Source organism: Mixophyes fleayi, chromosome 1 (genome assembly GCF_038048845.1).
Source record: "Mixophyes fleayi isolate aMixFle1 chromosome 1, aMixFle1.hap1, whole genome shotgun sequence".
In the NCBI taxonomy this organism is placed as follows: Eukaryota; Metazoa; Chordata; class Amphibia; order Anura; family Limnodynastidae; genus Mixophyes; species Mixophyes fleayi.
In genome coordinates, this window is record NC_134402.1 from 393,501,884 (window position 1) to 393,522,870 (window position 20,987).

Genomic DNA, 20,987 nt, shown 5'->3' on the forward strand with positions numbered 1-20,987 from the left:
GTGCTATATCATATTGCACATTGGACCAGCTAGAGTGCAAAGGTAAAAGTATTGAGTAGGCTGTGTGATCAGTCACACAGCAATGTTGGTCAGAGGGTTGTTGTCTTGCGTTAGCTGTGTAGAGGATGGTAATAGGGTAACATAGGGAGATTAAGATGCTGGTTGAGGAATATTATAAGCTTGTCTGAAAAGGTGGGTTTTCAGAGAACGTTTGAAGGTTTGATGACTAGAGGAAAGTCTTACTGTGTGAGGGAGGGAATTCTACAAGTGGGTGCAGCTCGAAAAAAAGTCCTGTAACCGGGAGTGGGAGGATGTGAAGAGAGTGGAAGAGACACGCAGGTCTGATGCAGAAGGAGGTGTCGAGTTGGGACATATTTTGAGACCAGTGAGGAGATGTATGTCGGTGCAATTTTGTTGATGGCCTTGTATGTTAGTAGAATGATTTTAATTTGGATTCGTTGAAAAACAGACAACCAATGTAGAGACTGACAGAGTGGCTCAGCAGAGGAAGAACGGTTTGCAAGGAAAATCAATATTGCCGCTGCGTGCAAAATAGATTGTAGGGATTCAAGTCTGAATTTGGGAAGACCAGTAAGGAGGGAATTGCAATAGTCGATGCGGGAGATGATGAGTGCATGAATTAAGGTTTTTGCAGTGTCTTGTGCCAGATATGTGCATATTCTGGAAATGTTCTTTAGATGTATGAAACATGATTAAGGTATAGAGTTGATGTGGGGAACAAAGGATAGTTGTGAGTCAAGGATCACACCTAGGCAGTGAGCTTGCAGGATGGGATTTTTGATCATGTTTTCAACAGACATAGAAATGTTAGGCAAGAAGCTTCTGTTTTTGGGTGGGAATATTATTAATTCAGTTTTTGAAAGGTTGTGCAGGAACAGAGGATAAGCGCTGTAGAGTGTCAGCTCTGCGGACGACTGATTACCACTAAGATAGCGGCAGGATTAGCGTTCAGTAGTCAGCAGGTAACTCAGGAATAGAGATGGTACATTGCAGCGTGTAGAGTGTCAGCTCTTCAGACAAGGAAGCATGTCGGAGCCAGAACAACATGGAAGGTAACATGAAGACCAGGCACTGAAGACAGAGAGGAGGTGCCTTTTAAACTTTGTATCCTAAACTCCAACCAATAGGAAGAAGGACAGAGGAAATGACAGGTCGGATCTGCGATTGCGCCGACCCGGAAAGATGGCGGAAACCAGCCCGGACAGAGCGGATGGCAGGAGCAGGTAAGTAAGCCGGGGATCGGGTATATGGCCCGATCGCCCGGCGTGTGATAGTATGGAAGAAGGAAATTCCTTCAGTTAAATGTCCTCAACACGTTTGATCTTGTATAGACGACTTCCTCGGAAGTATATATAAGAAATATATGTCTGTTTTTATCAATGCACCGTGCATGTGCCAGTACCGGGCATCTCGATTAATAAGCCACACAAAACATGGCTGTTTGTAATGAAACGTGTGAGGAATAAGCCACTGAGTAATAACAGGGCTGTCGCTACTAGGGAAGCAAATACAATATACTACTATGATACAGCGGTGGCCATCTTAACTATGGGCTAATTAGTGCTGATGCCCAGTGTATTACTTAGAACCCTTATTGATCAATATTCCTACAACACAGGGATATCCATTATCTATAAAATAGATAATTATTTTGTTACAGCATAATTACAGCAGCTAAAACAATAGTTCTGTAAGACATATATAATAATTTAACATATGTAAAAAATAAATGAAAAAAAATAATAAAATATGTGGCAAAATTAATTCTCTATAAGAACAGGTATCATCTGTAATATATAAAATTTACATATAAAACCAGTGTATAATTTATTGCACATATATGAAATAAAAAGAATTACTCAAGATGCGTTCAGAGAAACGGTGCAGTTTCACATCCCTCATTCAGACCTTGCAGAGAGAAGGTGTTCATTTGGTATATCCAAAATATCTTTCATTGTGAAAGTATCTTTTGAAGGTCACCACCTCTAGGGCCTGTTTCAACATGTTCTATTCCATTAAAAGTGATCAATTTAGGGTCTGAGTTATGTTTCATGAGGAAAAGCTTACATATTTGCAATGGTTACATTTAATAAAACCTTTGCCATGTATTTTAGCTATTATACCCTCTGTAAGCATACTGTTAAAATATGTTATATATTGATATATATATTTTTCTCTTATCATTACTATTAAAATAAAGTTTTGCTTATATTGAGTCAAAATAACTACATGCCACATAATCTGGTATGTATACATCTTCTAATGTGATTTATTGTGCAGTCCAATCTGTACCTGGAGTAGACACTAATACAGTCCTCAGGGTACAAGTCACTTCAGTAGGCCTTCATTGCCTTTTTGACTTATTACTTTGACATCCCATTTTAGACAATGAAAATTACTAAAGAGAGATTGAGAACTTTGAATCAACTACTTTATCTACACACAAAAGGGTAATTTAGATTTGATACATGAGATGGTTTTTGCAGACTAATAAGATACATTTTAAGTAGCATCTTGTCAGTGTAAGCAAAGTCATTGTTATTAATATCTAAACTGCTAAAAAAAATACATGGTACAAGGTCAAGCTAGACTTCTCTAATTTAAAAGCTATTCGGAACTATAGCATCGATAATAATCTAAGATCTAAAGGTGCAAAGCACAGTTTTAATGGAGTATTGTCAATATAAAAACTGACTGGCTGTGATTTATAAGCTCGTTATAACATGCCATTAACACATTACCCATAATGTTCTTTGTATATATACATTGCCATATTTTAACAGCTGACTTTACACATATATAAGGTGTTAGGGTTACCAATTGTACAGTTTTTTTTATTTAGATGGTAATTAAATTTGAGTCATATAAATGTGTGTTATGGCAACCAAAGTGGCATAAACTTATAGAACTTTGGTAGAAGAGGTCTTCACCTTTAGCAGCCGCCTTTCCCGTAGAGACTGGTTATGCTCACAGGTACTCGGATGCCTCCAGGACTTATGCTCAGTGTAGTAAAAGTTTAGGCTCACACGGCAGCACACAGGTACAGTAGGTAATACACGAAGTGGAGACAGGCCAGAGATCTGCGGACTGGACAGAGCACCGGTGGAGATGTCAGATACCAGCAGGGTCAGGGTCACTAGCAATGGTTCAGAGTCCGGGTATAGGCAGGAGGTCAGGGTCACAGGCAATGGTTCAGAGTCCGGGTACAGGCAGAAGGTCAGGGTTACAGGCAATGGTTCAGAATCCAGGAACAGGCAGAGGTCAAACACAAAGAAAGCAATCCAAGGTAACAACACCAATAAAGCACAGGAGCAGGCAGCAGTATTGAGACAGAACGCTATAACCGGCAGTGAGGCTCAGTCCTCACTGCCTTAAATAGTACAGATAATCAGGGCAAGAGCCCTGCCAGTGCTCCAGCAGTTGCATAATTAAGTACAGGTCCTGCAGCCAATGACAAACCAGAGTGCCAGCAGAATCCTAAAACTAATTAGCCATAATTGGCTGATGCTGCACCGCCCTGCATGCATGCACCCTGCTGTTTGACAGCTGGCCGGGCGCGGTGGCAGGGAAACAGAGGCGTCCCGGTTGTTGCTCAGGCAACCGGGATGAAGGAACCGGAAGTGACACCCCGGTCATCATAGCAATGGCCGGGACGCCACAAGCAGAGCCGAGAGAGACAATGCTGACAATGTGCAGATGATTGCAGGGCCGTAACTAGGGCTGTGCCAGAGGGGCGACGCTGAAGTGGGGCGTGATTTAAGAATATTTTAGGTTAATTTGCTCTGGATGAGTGATGTATGTATGAGTACATAAATTTGTAAATTTATTTATAGACTGTAGTCCCACTAGTTATTACTGTTCTGCTTGTTTACAGGTATACACTAAGGAGTAGGCTACACAGGCGATATTTATTACACAATCTGAAGAGGTTCATTTCATAGAGAGATCACTCGATTTGTATTGCATTTTTTCCTTTATACATAAGCGACTTTCAATAGCTCTGTAGTGTGATAATCGCTTTCAATATCTCAATTAATATCCTCCATAGAGCTTAATGGGTTGAATAATTACTCATTCAAAAGCTCTTAGGCAATTCTGACCAAGTAATACTCACTGAAATAGTGAACACAGGAAGGTATCGATTGAGATTAAGATTAAGATAAAATGATTGACTTTAATCAAATAAAATTGAATAATGTCACAATGTTTTGTCCTAAGTTTTTAATATGAGAAGAGAAATGACCCATGTAGTGCAAGCATTAGAGGAACAAAGCATGGGAAAAATACATAATTCAACACTAGCAAGTTTTTGCACCTTCATGACCAAATTATTATTATTATTATTATCATCATCATCATCATTTATTTAATTAGCACCAATCATACCACAACAGTCACTGCCCCATTGGAGCTTGCAATCAAAATTCCCTACCACACAAAGACTAAGGTTAATTTTGTCAGAAGCCAATTAACCTACTGTCACGATGCAACGTAGAAATACAGCTAAAGAACCATGAATAGGTGAAGAAACAAAAGATGTTTATTGCTGGCAAATATAAACAGGTGATGAAATCATAAGTTTGCAGAAATACCAGACATTCAGCAGTTGCAGGTAAATGGAAGGTGAGGGAAGATTCCTGGCAGCATATACAGGGAAATGCACAGGTAAGTCCCAGGTTCACATATGAAACAGATCAGCAGAATGAATGATGAGATCCTAATGCAGTGGAATCACAGGAACAATGCAGAAGGAAGAATCACAGGGTGTAACCACAGGATATGACATCAGGATGACAACAATAACCAGCAATGTATGCTGGGAGTGACAGGTTTAAGAAGGGACACACCCAGGTGCAAGGAATAATTACAGGGCAGGTTAACCCCTGATACAAACAAGTAGGGCACAATAGCAGCACCTCTGGTGAATGAAGGTACTGCTGCAACACACAAAATGAACAAATAATAAAGTCCAAAAGTCCAGGAGGCAGGAGCTGCCAGGCAAAGCAGTAAGCTGTAAGCAGATCGTTACAGTACCCCCTCCCTTAAGGGCGGATTCCAGACGCCCACATTACCAAAAGTGTTTGAAAGTTCGGAGTCATAGTCCACTATCGGGCATGTAGTGGAGAAATCCTCTTCCATGGACAACGAAGGTACGGGAACCATGTCCAAGGCATGCAGGAATCCCAAAGTCTCACCTCTCTTCTTTTTACCTTTCTTTTTCTTTGCTTTCTTTTTAGGGACACAGGATTGCTCAAACTGAATAGCACATGCAGGTAGCCTCAAGGGTTGGGCAATTGGAGACAACGAAGTTGGCACAGAAGACATGCAGGGAGTACGGCTGACAAGTGTTGGAGCAAATTCTTCGAACACTGCCTCACAAAAAAGCTTTTAATGAGAAAGGATGGGATCTCTGAACTCAATAAAGGGGCTGGCCCCTTCCAAAGCTTTTCCTGTAAAGTTGGATAACAGGTAATATACTTGCTTCCGTTGGTTATCTAGGAGGTCAGGTACTGATGGTAAATAGGATATAAAAAATTGAATCAGAGCATTAAATTGCTGTATATCCCCATTGAAGGTAGGTGGTAGCTCAGACTTGGCGGCAGGCCCGGACTGGGCGGCAGACTTGGCGGCAGGCCCAGACTGGGCGGCAGACTTGGCGGCAGGCCCGGACTGGGCGGCAGACTTGGCGGCAGGCCCGGACTGGGCGGCAGACTTGGCGGCAGGCCCGGACTGGGCGGCAGACTTGGCGGCAGGCTCGGACTGGGCGGCAGACTTGGCGGCAGGCCCGGACTGGGCGGCAGACTTGGCGGCAGGCCCGGACTGGGCGGCAGACTTGGCGGCAGGCCCGGACTGGGCGGCAGACTTGGCAGTAGGCTTGACATTGGACCCGGAATGGGCGGCAGGCTTGGCAGCAGGCTTGACAGGAGACCCGGAATGGGCGGCAGGCTTGGCAGCAGGCCCGGACTGGGCGGCAGGCTTGGCAGCAGGCCCGGACTGGGCGGCAGGCTTGGCAGGGTCAGCACTGTGAGAAGCCTCGGAAGGGACAGCACCTTGAGAAGCCTGAGGGCAGACAGCACTTTGAGAAGCCTGAGGGCAGACAGCACTTTGAGAAGCCTCGGAGCAGACAGCACCAAGTGGGAACTCAGGCTGAACCGCATGGACTGGCATCTCGGGCTGGACCGAATGGACTGGCAACTCGGGCTGGACCGCATGGACTGGCAACTCGGGCTGGACCGCATGGACTGGCAACTCGGGCTGGACCGCATGGAACAGGGCCCTCTCTGGAGCAGACTGGAGGGACAGGGCCCTCTCTGGAGCAGACTGGAGGGACAGGGCCCCCTCTTGAGCAGACTTTAAGGGCAGCACCTCCTCTGGAGCAGACTGTAAGGGCCGTGCCCCCTCTGGAGAAGACTGTAAGGGCAGCGCCCCCTCTGGAGAAGACTGTAAGGGCAGCGCCCAATCTGGAGAAGACTGTAACGGCAGCGCCCCCTCTGGAGAAGTCTGTAATGGCAGCGCCCCCTCTGGAGAAGTCTTTAAGGGCAGCGCCCCCTCTGGAGAAGTCTTTAAGGGCAGCGCCCCCTCTGGAGAAGTCTTTAAAGGCAGCGCCCCCTCTGGAGAAGTCTTTAAGGGCAGCGCCCCCTCTGGAGGAGTCTTTAAGGGCAGCGCCCCCTCTGGAGGAGTCTTTAAGGGCAGCACCCCCTCTGAAGCAGACTTTAAGGGCAGCACCCCCTCTGAAGCAGACTTTAAGGGCAGCACCCCCTCTAAAGCAGGCTGAAGCTCAGGAACAGAGACAGCGGCTGAAGACTCGGAACTGGAGACAGCGGCTGAAGACTCGGAACTGGAGACAGCAGCTGAAGACTCGGAACTGGAGACAGCGGCTGAAGACTCGGAACTGGAGACAGCGGCTGAAGACTCGGAACTGGAGACAGCGGCTGAAGACTCGGAACTGGAGACAGCGGCTGAAGACTCGGAACTGGAGACAGCGGCTGAAGACTCGGAACTGGAGACAGCGGCTGAAGACTCGGAACTGGAGACAGCGGCTGAAGACTCGGGACCGGACACAGTGGCAGGAGACTCCGAGCAAGAGGCAGATGATGGCACCTCGGAGCAAGAGGCAGAGGCTGGGACCTCGGCACAGGAGACAGAGGCTGGGACCTCGGCACAGGAGACAGAGGCTGGGACCTCGGCACAGGAGACAGAGGCTGGGACCTCGGCACAGGAGACAGAGGCTGGGACCTCGGCACAGGAGACAGAGGCTGGGACCTCGGCACAGGAGACAGAGGCTGGGACCTCGGCACAGGAGACAGAGGCTGGGACCTCGGCACAGGAGACAGAGGCTGGGACCTCGGCACAGGAGACAGAGAGTTGCTTTTTGCACAGGTTCAGCAGCAGTAAAGGTGGATTGAGACAGACCAGCAGCTGCTGTATTAGGAGAGACATAATCAGACAGTCTCCTGAGAGGGTCCACAAGTAAAGCAGAAAATCTAGCAAGCTGAGAACGTAGCAAGATAATGTCCATCTGTAAAGTTTGTAGCAGTGGCAATTCCAAGATTGGTGAAACAGACATGTTGCAAAAACCAAATGGAAAAAAGAATGCAGAAAAAGGTTCCAGAAAAAATACAACTTCCACCTGACTCCTAAGCTGTTTTGTGGGCTGGTTATACTGTCACGATACAATGTACAAATACAGCTAAAGAGCCATGAATAGGTGAAGAAACAAACGATGTTTATTGCTGGCAAATATAAACAGGTGATGAAATCATAAGTTTGCAGAAATACCAGACATTCAGCAGTTGCAGGTAAATGGAAGGTGAGGGAAGATTCCTGGCAGCATATACAGGGAAATGCACAGGTAAGTCCCAGGTTCACATATGAAACAGATCAGCAGAATGAATGATGAGATCCTAATGCAGTGGAATCACAGGAACAATGCAGAAGGAAGAATCACAGGGTGTAACCACAGGATATGACATCAGGATGACAACAATAACCAGCAATGTATGCTGGGAGTGACAGGTTTAAGAAGGGACACACCCAGGTGCAAGGAATAATTACAGGGCAGGTTAACCCCTGATACAAACAAGTAGGGCACAATAGCAGCACCTCTGGTGAATGAAGGTACTGCTGCAACACACAAAATGAACAAATAATAAAGTCCAAAAGTCCAGGAGGCAGGAGCTGCCAGGCAAAGCAGTAAGCTGTAAGCAGATCGTTACAGTACCCCCTCCCTTAAGGGCGGATTCCAGACGCCCACATTACCAAAAGTGTTTGAAAGTTCGGAGTCATAGTCCACTATCGGGCATGTAGTGGAGAAATCCTCTTCCATGGACAACGAAGGTACGGGAACCATGTCCAAGGCATGCAGGAATCCCAAAGTCTCACCTCTCTTCTTTTTACCTTTCTTTTTCTTTGCTTTCTTTTTAGGGACACAGGATTGCTCAAACTGAATAGCACATGCAGGTAGCCTCAAGGGTTGGGCAATTGGAGACAACGAAGTTGGCACAGAAGACATGCAGGGAGTACGGCTGACAAGTGTTGGAGCAAATTCTTCGAACACTGCCTCACAAAAAAGCTTTTAATGAGAAAGGATGGGATCTCTGAACTCAATAAAGGGGCTGGCCCCTTCCAAAGCTTTTCCTGTAAAGTTGGATAACAGGTAATATACTTGCTTCCGTTGGTTATCTAGGAGGTCAGGTACTGATGGTAAATAGGATATAAAAAATTGAATCAGAGCATTAAATTGCTGTATATCCCCATTGAAGGTAGGTGGTAGCTCAGACTTGGCGGCAGGCCCGGACTGGGCGGCAGACTTGGCGGCAGGCCCAGACTGGGCGGCAGACTTGGCGGCAGGCCCGGACTGGGCGGCAGACTTGGCGGCAGGCCCGGACTGGGCGGCAGACTTGGCGGCAGGCCCGGACTGGGCGGCAGACTTGGCGGCAGGCTCGGACTGGGCGGCAGACTTGGCGGCAGGCCCGGACTGGGCGGCAGACTTGGCGGCAGGCCCGGACTGGGCGGCAGACTTGGCGGCAGGCCCGGACTGGGCGGCAGACTTGGCAGTAGGCTTGACATTGGACCCGGAATGGGCGGCAGGCTTGGCAGCAGGCTTGACAGGAGACCCGGAATGGGCGGCAGGCTTGGCAGCAGGCCCGGACTGGGCGGCAGGCTTGGCAGCAGGCCCGGACTGGGCGGCAGGCTTGGCAGGGTCAGCACTGTGAGAAGCCTCGGAAGGGACAGCACCTTGAGAAGCCTGAGGGCAGACAGCACTTTGAGAAGCCTGAGGGCAGACAGCACTTTGAGAAGCCTCGGAGCAGACAGCACCAAGTGGGAACTCAGGCTGAACCGCATGGACTGGCATCTCGGGCTGGACCGAATGGACTGGCAACTCGGGCTGGACCGCATGGACTGGCAACTCGGGCTGGACCGCATGGACTGGCAACTCGGGCTGGACCGCATGGAACAGGGCCCTCTCTGGAGCAGACTGGAGGGACAGGGCCCTCTCTGGAGCAGACTGGAGGGACAGGGCCCCCTCTTGAGCAGACTTTAAGGGCAGCGCCTCCTCTGGAGCAGACTGTAAGGGCCGTGCCCCCTCTGGAGAAGACTGTAAGGGCAGCGCCCCCTCTGGAGAAGACTGTAAGGGCAGCGCCCAATCTGGAGAAGACTGTAACGGCAGCGCCCCCTCTGGAGAAGTCTGTAATGGCAGCGCCCCCTCTGGAGAAGTCTTTAAGGGCAGCGCCCCCTCTGGAGAAGTCTTTAAGGGCAGCGCCCCCTCTGGAGAAGTCTTTAAAGGCAGCGCCCCCTCTGGAGAAGTCTTTAAGGGCAGCGCCCCCTCTGGAGGAGTCTTTAAGGGCAGCGCCCCCTCTGGAGGAGTCTTTAAGGGCAGCGCCCCCTCTGGAGGAGTCTTTAAGGGCAGCACCCCCTCTGAAGCAGACTTTAAGGGCAGCACCCCCTCTGAAGCAGACTTTAAGGGCAGCACCCCCTCTAAAGCAGGCTGAAGCTCAGGAACAGAGACAGCGGCTGAAGACTCGGAACTGGAGACAGCGGCTGAAGACTCGGAACTGGAGACAGCAGCTGAAGACTCGGAACTGGAGACAGCGGCTGAAGACTCGGAACTGGAGACAGCGGCTGAAGACTCGGAACTGGAGACAGCGGCTGAAGACTCGGAACTGGAGACAGCGGCTGAAGACTCGGAACTGGAGACAGCGGCTGAAGACTCGGAACTGGAGACAGCGGCTGAAGACTCGGAACTGGAGACAGCGGCTGAAGACTCGGGACCGGACACAGTGGCAGGAGACTCCGAGCAAGAGGCAGATGATGGCACCTCGGAGCAAGAGGCAGAGGCTGGGACCTCGGCACAGGAGACAGAGGCTGGGACCTCGGCACAGGAGACAGAGGCTGGGACCTCGGCACAGGAGACAGAGGCTGGGACCTCGGCACAGGAGACAGAGGCTGGGACCTCGGCACAGGAGACAGAGGCTGGGACCTCGGCACAGGAGACAGAGGCTGGGACCTCGGCACAGGAGACAGAGGCTGGGACCTCGGCACAGGAGACAGAGGCTGGGACCTCGGCACAGGAGACAGAGAGTTGCTTTTTGCACAGGTTCAGCAGCAGTAAAGGTGGATTGAGACAGACCAGCAGCTGCTGTATTAGGAGAGACATAATCAGACAGTCTCCTGAGAGGGTCCACAAGTAAAGCAGAAAATCTAGCAAGCTGAGAACGTAGCAAGATAATGTCCATCTGTAAAGTTTGTAGCAGTGGCAATTCCAAGATTGGTGAAACAGACATGTTGCAAAAACCAAATGGAAAAAAGAATGCAGAAAAAGGTTCCAGAAAAAATACAACTTCCACCTGACTCCTAAGCTGTTTTGTGGGCTGGTTATACTGTCACGATACAATGTACAAATACAGCTAAAGAGCCATGAATAGGTGAAGAAACAAACGATGTTTATTGCTGGCAAATATAAACAGGTGATGAAATCATAAGTTTGCAGAAATACCAGATATTCAGCAGTTGCAGGTAAATGGAAGGTGAGGGACGATTCCAGGCAGCATATACAGGGAAATGCACAGGTAAGTCCCAGGTTCACATATGAAACAGATCAGCAGAATGAATGATGAGATCCTAATGCAGTGGAATCACAGGAACAATGCAGAAGGAAGAATCACAGGGTGTAACCACAGGATATGACATCAGGATGACAACAATAACCAGCAATGTATGCTGGGACTGACAGGTTTAAGAAGGGACACACCCAGGTGCAAGGAATAATTACAGGGCAGGTTAACCCCTGATACAAACAAGTAGGGCACAATAGCAGCACCTCTGGTGAATGAAGGTACTGCTGCAACACACAAAATGAACAAATAATAAAGTCCAAAAGTCCAGGAGGCAGGAGCTGCCAGGCAAAGCAGTAAGCAGTAAGCTGTAAGCAGATCATTACACCTACTGGTATGTATTTGGACTTTGGGAGAAGAGTTTCACTTTTGCTTCACCATTCCTTGGAACAACTGTTCTGCACTGTATTTATAAATTCAATTTTTTTTAAATTTTGCTCTCCTGTACTTAACACCTACAGTACATCATCATCATCATCATTTATTTATATAGCGCCAACATATTCCGTAGCACTTTACAATTGGGGACAAACGTAATAAACTAATAAACAAACTGGGTAAAACAGACAAAGAGGTGAGAAGGCCCTGCTCGCAAGCTTACAATCTATGGGACAATGGGAGATTGACACATGAGGTTAAGTATACATTTTGCATCTTGGCCCAGCCAGACTGCAAAGGTAAGGTGACTCATAAGCTAAATGATCCTGTCACACAACAATGTTGGTCCGGGGGTAGTTGTCTTGTGTGAAATTGTGTAACAGGCTAAAGGTAGTGAGGTTAAGATGGTGGTTGAGGAATATTATAAGCTTGTCTGAATAGGTAGGTTTTCAGAGAACGCTTGAAAGTTTGTAGAACAGAGGAGAGTCTTATTGTGCGAGGGAGAGAGTTCCATAGAGTGGGTGCAGCCCGAAAAAAGTCCTGTAACCGGGAATGGGAGGATGTAATGAGGGTGGATGAGAGACGCAGATCTTTTGCAGAACGGAGTTGCCGAGTTGGGAGATATTTTGAGACATGAGAGGAGATGTATGTTGGTGCAGCTTTGTTGATGGCCTTGTAGGTACATTCCACCACGTATCTACTAATGTGTTTGGCTAAATTACATGATTACACTGGTTAGTTAATTCTACCACATTCTAACAGCCCTCTTTATTTCCAGAGTTCTGTAGGTAAACCAATTTTCTTTCACCTGCTATACCTCCAAAATATATCTGTTATTATTGTTATTTTATTATTATTTTTATTATTATTATCATTATTATCGTAGATTTGTAAGGTGCCACAGTGGTCTGCAGCGTTGTACAGTAGGGAAAACAGGACACACATAAAAAGAGACATACAAGGTAGACAAAATAAATTCTGAAATGAAAACAAAGGGAATGGAGGACCCGGCTCATTAGCAAGCCTACATTCAGTTGCAGTGTTCAACAAAGTGACATTCAGGAGAGCTCCATTGCTCCTTTGTTGATTCTTACTGCAGAAAAATACAAATAATAGTGCTTACAGGATTGATGTAATCCTGCAGTCCAATTCTACTGTGTTATATAGGAAACACACAGAAAGGAGAGCTTCAGTGTTAAATCTCATTGCAGAAAAATACAAATACTAGTGCTGTCAGGGTTGGTGTCATTCTTCAGTCAAATTCTACTGTGTTATATAGGTAACACAAAAAGGAGAGCTGCGTTGGTAATTGTCATTGCTGAAAAACAAATACTAGTCCTTGCAGGCTTTTCTTCTGAATTTGCACCAAAAAATGTACGGTGCTATTTACACCCAAAGACAACTTGTCCATTGCTCCATTGCTATTTGTCATTGCTGAAATACAAATACTAGTCCTTGCAGGCTTTTCTTCTGAATATGCACCAAATAGTGTACGGTGTTATATACACTCAGGGCCGGATTAACCCGAGGTCTAACTGGGCTATAGCCCAGGGGCCTCGGGCATCCAGGGGGCCCTTCAAAGTTTTCAGCAGCATTATTGATCGGTCCGGGGGTGCCCAGTCAGTTCAGGCCTCCGTCCCTGGCGCTCAGTAATCTGTTAATTGAGGAGATCTCGCGAGTGAACTCTCGTGAGATCTCCTCAGTAAGGAGCTTACAGAGTGCCTGGGACGGAGGACTGAACTGACAGGTAAGCGCTTTGGGGGCGCGGCGGGTGGCTCGCTTTGGGGGGGGTGGCTCACATTGGGGGCCTCACGGGGGAATGGAGGCGTCCTTAGCCCAAGGGCCTCCATTCTCTTAATCCGGCCCTGTATACACTCAAAGACAACTTGTCCATTGCTAATTGTTATTGCTGAAATAGAAATACTAGTCCTTGCAGACAGCCCCTTTACATACTGGGAGGAGAAAAAAGGGAATTTGGAGACCCATGTACCAGCTGGGGGGGGCGGGGGGGCACAGCTGCCAAGTCCAGTGTAGCTGCCACATATGCTGAATCATGGGGGCCTGCTATCCTCTGCATTGTCTGCAGTCAACAGCAATCTAACAGATCACAGGGGATTTGAAGCCCCAGAATGTACTGCATTCAAGCTGGCATTCTGAGGTTCTGGTGTCCCTCCTCAGAACAGTAAAGTGCCACGAAGATGATCATAATTCACACACGTTTCTGCATGTGAACAGTGGTTCCCAAAGTGCATCACACTGTAAGCTGTAAGGCAATCACATAGATTATACCACAAGCAATCATTTCTAGGAATGCAACTTGCTCCATGATCATTAATAGGGGATGTAGGAATATCTGAAAATCAGCATCTAGACCAAAAACTAGAGAATTCCAAAATAAAAGTGAGAGTACACATTTTTTATGAAAAGAATATGTGGAGATAAGAAAGAGAGGACCAAGACTTATAAAAGAGAAGAGCCATGTTTATGAGGAGGGGAGGAATAATGAGATATCTATTTTTATGTAAACCTGTGGGAAAAGTACAGATTTATCCCTTTACAAATAAAGGGTCTGATTCATTAGTGATCTTATTTGCTGTTTTTTTGCGGATCTTACGAAAATCATCTCTGCGCATGCCTAGAAAAGAGAGATAATAAGGAAAATCTGTGGCGTAAGTTAAGATTTTCTTACGTTAAGATGCAAATCTTTCCTAACTGCACTTAAGAAGGTACCTGAACACTTAAGAAAAAAGGGTTGGGAAAGGGAGGGGAATGGGCGGAGATTGGGCGGAAATCGAACTGACTTAAGAAGAGTAGGCGTTACCTCAGGATCTAAAGGACAAGAGAATTCACAGCGCTGAAACTGACAAACACCACCATCTTTAATATGAGAGTGGAATTGATGTATAAAAAAATATATGTATTTATTACCACACAGTATTAATAACAATTGCACATAATATCATATATTGCATCGGAAAATACACAATATACAAAATATTAGTCCATCTGTACTTCCTGATATCAGTGCACTGATAGACCAAATAGATTACTAAAAACATTCAAATAACCATGCCAGTAGTTAATAAACAACCAAGATATTTCTGCAAAAATAAATAAAAAACAAGTAAAAAACCCTCTATTGTAAACAATAATCTCATGGGTGATCAGCCCGTGGGAGCTCTGATGAGAAATATATACAACTGGAATGTTGCTGTATATGATTTAAATCACTACTCCTCTTCAAACGGAGCAAAAATAGAGAATGGAATATTAAACTAGTGTTCTGTGTCATAGTCCCGTGGCCACAACCTAATGGTTGGTCAGAATACATCCGTAATGTAGCAGATAAAATTTTATCTATATATATACGTATATGCAAAACAGGTCCGATGTTTATGGTATAAAGCCTCCAATAGATAGGTATAATATACAGTATGTACCGAGAAATAATAGATAGCTGTAATTGAATGTCAAGTACTCATGATACTCTTCATGAATGAAATAGAGACTGGTAAGTCCAGGTAGTAAATCCGCCGTCATGCGGGTAAACCTCTGCCTGTGAACAAGCGGCTAATGTATAGTGGTCTGTCCGCTCGGATGGATCCTCTGTGCCAAGTGATCACACCCGGCAAGTTGTCGGATAGATAAGAAGAAATGCATTCAGTTTTTCTTAACCTGGGGCCTGAGTCATTAAGGATCTTAACTTGAGAAATTTCTTTTTTCAGTCTCCTGGAGAAAACCATGTTACAATGCAAGGGGTGCAAATTAGTATTCTGTTTTACACATAAGTTAAATACTGACTGTTTTTTTCATGTACCACAAAAATATCAACTTTACATTTCAGTGTACAAATAAGCTATCAAGTATTTGTGTGCTACATGAAAAAACAGGCAGTATTTAACTTATGTGCAAAACAGAATACTAATTTGCACCCCTTGCATTGTAACATGGTTTTGTCCAGGAAACTGAAATAAGAAGTTTCTCAAGTTAATTTAATTTAATATTCTTAAACTTAAGGAAGCTACGGATCATGTTTAAGTCCAAAAAAACTATAGCAACAGTGCTGAATAACAACGTTAAACTATTCAAAAAGGATTGTTCATTTAAAACACTCACATGTAAATATTCATAACATACATCTTATTCATCTTAATCCACTTCACTCAGATTTTTTTTAAAACAGCTAATAATATGCTAGTATAAATAAAAGGCAATACAGTTTAATGTGTTAAAACTATATAGATAAAATGTCCGAACATAAACCATGCCTACTTTTCCATAAGGGACATATAGGAAACCCACATAAACTTGGGGAGGATATTTAAACTCCACAGAGATAAGGCCGCCACTGAGGATTCTAACTCATGACCCCACTGTTGAAAGGTGGATTGTCTAACCACTAAGCCAACGTACGTGTGAAAACAACACGTGCATGATATAGACTAGAACGAAAAGCTGAACAATACACCATTGCATGCAAGTCAAGTGCTACTGGCACGCAAAAGTTTTATTGTGAAAAATTAACAACTGCACAGAGCAGCAGCGCCAAATAAGCCTCCACACTAAACTGTTGTAAAAACAATGTTTGCTTAAAAAACCCATACAAAAAATATGCTCAACATACACCTACATACACTTCTCTAATAATTTTTTTTTCTTTTTTTCATTTTTATTAATGTCAATAATTATTCAATGAAATATAAAAGGCTTAAAGTTTTGGTAGATGCACAGTTTAAATAATTTGCTATGGAAATATCCTTGATATATAGTATAATAATAATAATAATAATAGTTGAACTTTAAATTGTCAGAAATCTAACTCATTCATTGATGAAATGTGGATTATCTAACCCCTAAGGCAACTTGCTTATTGAGCATTACATACATTATATAAACTTGAATGACAAGCACCATGTTTGAAAGTACTATTAGGTGAAAATAAATGTTAGTACATAAACCATAAACCAAGCTTATAGTGCTCCTAAAAAAACATACAACACAATACATGCAATACTGCCAACCTGAAGGTTTAAGGATAAACAATAAAGTATTACACATGTGTCATCTGTAATTTTTATCTGTAAATAACTGTAACTTATCTGTAAATAACTGTGGATGCGAATTTAACGGCTAAAAATTTGCAATCATAATTATACATGCATGATACTCTATAGACAGAGCAATCACCAAAACATATACTAGCGTATTCTTCTATAAGTGACACATTGGAGTAAACCCACAGAAACATGGGGTTATTCAAAGTCCACACAGATAAAGGCATGATTCTGGATTCAAACTCATGACCCTACTGTTGGCAGATTGTCTGTCTAACCACTAATGAATACTTCAGATTGAAACAACACAACACAGGCACTAATGGCAACCTAAAATGTTAATAAACATAATTAAATGAACAACTGCACACACCTTCTTAGTAACATATATAAAGGATCATGTTTTGTTTTATAAAAATTAAAATAAAGTCTATGCAAATGCATCTCAGAATAATTCGCAATCAGAAATAAACGCAAACATATTTTATTAAGTATATTTTAATAAGTATTAAACTAAACATTTAAAGCGGCAATGCAAAACACTTTACTAGGTCATTTAGCATGCTATAGAGTTTGACATTACACACGGCTGGTGGCATTGCTGCTTTAAATATTGAAAAGTTGAAGTCGCTATGACAACTGACGTGCATAGGAAGTGGTGTCTTTCCCAGAGTTCGGAATGTAAAACAAGCAGGTCGGTGATGTCTATTGTCAGTTTTCTGCTAAGTCTGCATTTGCTTTTTATAGTCATTGTCCAAATCGGGTTTTTGGCGTCGGTGGCATCGCAACCATCATTTCTTACCCAACCCATTTTAATATGTAATGTGCATTATAATGTGTGTGTTGTTTGTCTTATAAATTTTAACCCAATTTTTTTTTTTTGGGGGGGAGGTGGGATGTTGTGAAGCTTTTCAATCTAATATCTATTAAGATGATTCTTATGTTTTTTTTGCTCTTCCCCATGTTACATGTTTATCCAACAGATCCCCAGCCCTCCTGAAACTATGGAGGATGGCCACTTCAGGTTCCAGACTGATTTGCAAGGTAAAGTCTTTTTCTATTATGGTTTATATCACACTTTTCAAATTCTCTAACATCCTAAAAATACAATTGTTGTTTGGTGATGGAAGTAAAGGCCTGTTTCATTTTTCTAAACATATACAAATGCATGCACCAGACCGTTTTGACTTAAAAAAAAAATTACTTTTGAAATCTGCAAATATTTTCTAATTGGGCTGTAAGAGCTGCCTCTGCCCCTGCTGAGATTATCAGATGTGAGTTTTATAGCCATAGCACTTATAAAAATAATGATGAAGCTTCATTGTTAGAGTTTAGGTTAAAATAGACCAAACTAAAGGCTTTCATTAATGTACTACCGTGCCTTAGCTGGGACATGTCTGCCTCACCTGAAAAATATTTAGGAATCAAGCATAGTCTGTGTTAATCATATATCTGACTCAATATGTGAATGTTCGTTTCTGCCCAGGCAAATTACATAAAGTAAGTGTTGTGTCTGTTTATTGATTTGAACGCACTGATTTATCAATGTGATTTAATGGAGATACTTTACATTCACTTTCATTTTGAGGATAAGTGAGAAATGGACACCATTTTAGTAAATAGCTAAATGTTTGTAATTTATTCCAACAGACCTTATGACCCAGCTGTCAGCTTAAGTACAAAAGAGGTGCGGCAAGGCTCATTTCATGGAGGAAGATCAAGACATGATGGACTTGCCTTTTGCAGCATGTAAGTATCTATAGTTAACAATGTTATTCTTTTTAGGTTATTGGGAGACCTGTGTTACAGTTAAGGCATCAGAAATTGTAGATTTTACAGCTTTAAAGTACAGGTGTCTACAAAGTACTCACAGTCAAGTAATATTTTGTTTCAAAATAGCCTAAGGGTGATCGCTTTTCGCTAATATTTTAAACAGATAAAGAAGACAGCCATTATGGGTTCCTTTTTTTCTAAATGTTGTACTTTAATATTGTATATCTCTTGTCTTGGGGTACTAACTTGGTCATTTGGCCTCCAATACTACCTCTACGCTGAGGACACCCAAATCTACATTGCTTTCCCTGACCTATTTATTTCGGAACTATCTGTGCAAAACCACTGTCTTTCTGCATTCACCCCATGAATGTCACAACGATAGCTAAAGCAAATCGTGTTCTATACAGAGCTCATTATTGTCCCTCATGCCAGAGTCACAAACTGGCCTCCAATCTCACTCACTGTCAATAACACCACTATGCCCTCTGTGTTACCTAAAATTAAATTTTTCAGTAAGTTTGTGAGGATAGGAGTGTTACTTTGCACCTTATCAAAACTATATCACTAAGTCATGTTTTAAATAACAGACACATATTTTAAATCATAAGTAAATTACTGTATGCTTTTTCTGGTAGTTACCTTAAAATGTTACACTTTATTTCTACACTTACATTTACAAATCAGTGTGGACAAAAACTACCACTCTTATAAATCTAGCGCCTGTTATCAGGTGCCTGTAATTGCAAATAGCGGAGTACAATTCCCATTGGCCCGCCCCCCGTTTGCTAGGATACGAGGAATGAATGACAAGCCAACATTTTGCACACAAATATGGAAGAGATCCGCGATACTGGAAGGAATTGACAGAAGTCAAAATGAAGTCTGCTACCTTTGCTCGTAGTGAGCTGCGTGTATTGGCGGAGGGCATGGATACCATGCCCAGTGGCCACTACGTTACCAATGAAACAAAGCTGCAGGCCTATGTATTGTTTGCCACTTCATATGACTGCAATTTCACAGCTGTAGGACTGTAGTCCAGCTCCAGCGGCAGTGGAGTGATTTACGCTGGCCCCAACCACAGCTCTTGGAGGAGCTGAGGGAAGAGATCAGGAGACATGAGTTCTCTATTCAATCTTTAGTAATCAGAGAAGAATCAATAATACTAATAAATGTTTAATTTTTAGAATCACTTTCAAAGTTTATCGAGGACATGCCCTACCCCAAATATAAATCTGTCTCCAGACTACAGATGCATCTTCCCCTCCAATGCAACATTCTTTTGGGCCTTTTTTAAAAAAAAAATATTTTGGGTTAACATTTCATTTAGTATCAATGCTGATTGAGGCCCAATCTCTAGACCGATAGGACATGTTTGGGATTCAAACTCATGGACCCAGTGATACCCCTGTAAAGCAGAAGATAGAACTACTAAGGCAAGATACTGACATTAACTTTCAAACAATTATAATATATTATTGTCAGATGTATCATATTTCAAATATAATTGTGTGCAAATTTGGAGCCCAACGATCCCAGTTTACGTAAGCTGATTTTCACATATTAGCAGCACCAACACAAATACCTCTTGTAATATATCTCCCCAATCTGTCACTAATTATATGCTCAATTTAATTCTCATGGGACCAAAAAGTAACAAATTTAAATTAATTATACATTCTAAATGAGATTTCCACGTCCCTAAGCCTATAGTGCCAAAAGTGCCTGTTTTATAGTCTATTTTCTTTATATTTTTGTGTCTTTATTTAACCATAATATATACATATAGATTGGATATGATTTAATATCATGTATATTATATTGATTTGTTTTGATTTATATATGTTTATGTGATGAGCTACATTATATATCTCAATATTTTGTATCTGTGTTTATATTTGTATTATTTTGCTACATGAAATCTGTACCTTTATATCCCTTGAGTGGAATCTATATATAAGGGTTAAATTTTATATCTATCTCAGCTGCTCCTGGTTCACTAATTAACTTAATTGTGTCTGATAGGTGTTTTGCCTGCAGAGTGTCTTGTTAAATAAGAGCTCTAAGAAACATGGAAGCTACTTTGATTCCTGAAGTTATATGTTGTAACGAAACGCGTTAGTACATTATTATTTATTTTATCTTATTGAACTCTATGCAAGGCATTATTTTAACATCGGTTTATTTATTACACGAACCGCTATGGATGTGCAGTAACAGTGCATAACCAGTTTGCTCCAGAGGAGCTCATCATACGTGACGATTACTATTCAAACCCTCTATTAGTAGACATTCGAGTGGCTTAATCTAGGGATACACAGCTCTGGATTGAGACCTTGCAGGAGGCGGCCCGTCAGTGCTGGAGCGCACATTTTATTCACCGGCACCCGTATATCGGATGTAAAAGCCACTCAGGAAGGAATTATGTACCTGATCCAGACTTTTTGCGACCAATCATTTACTAACTCTGCCAATTTTGGCTAATATATTAACCGGACAGGTTAGCGCTGTTGCAAGTCTGTTATAATAAGGACAATGTGATTCTATTTACTGCATGTCATATCAAGATCTAAACGGAGACATAGGGCTAGATTTACTAAGAATCGTGTTTGGTGGCGGTTTGAAACCGCCACTCATCGCCAGCGGT

General features: G+C 43.4%; 1 long non-coding RNA gene across 1 annotated transcript; it reads left to right on the top strand.

The window, feature by feature from the left end:
- Positions 1-17,504: 17,504 nt before the first annotated feature.
- On the top strand, positions 17,505-20,446 carry LOC142109182 (uncharacterized). Its single transcript, XR_012680305.1, has 3 exons — positions 17,505-17,611; positions 18,218-18,316; positions 20,366-20,446. It is a non-coding gene; the product is annotated as an uncharacterized LOC142109182 (long non-coding RNA).
- Positions 20,447-20,987: the final 541 nt, after the last annotated feature.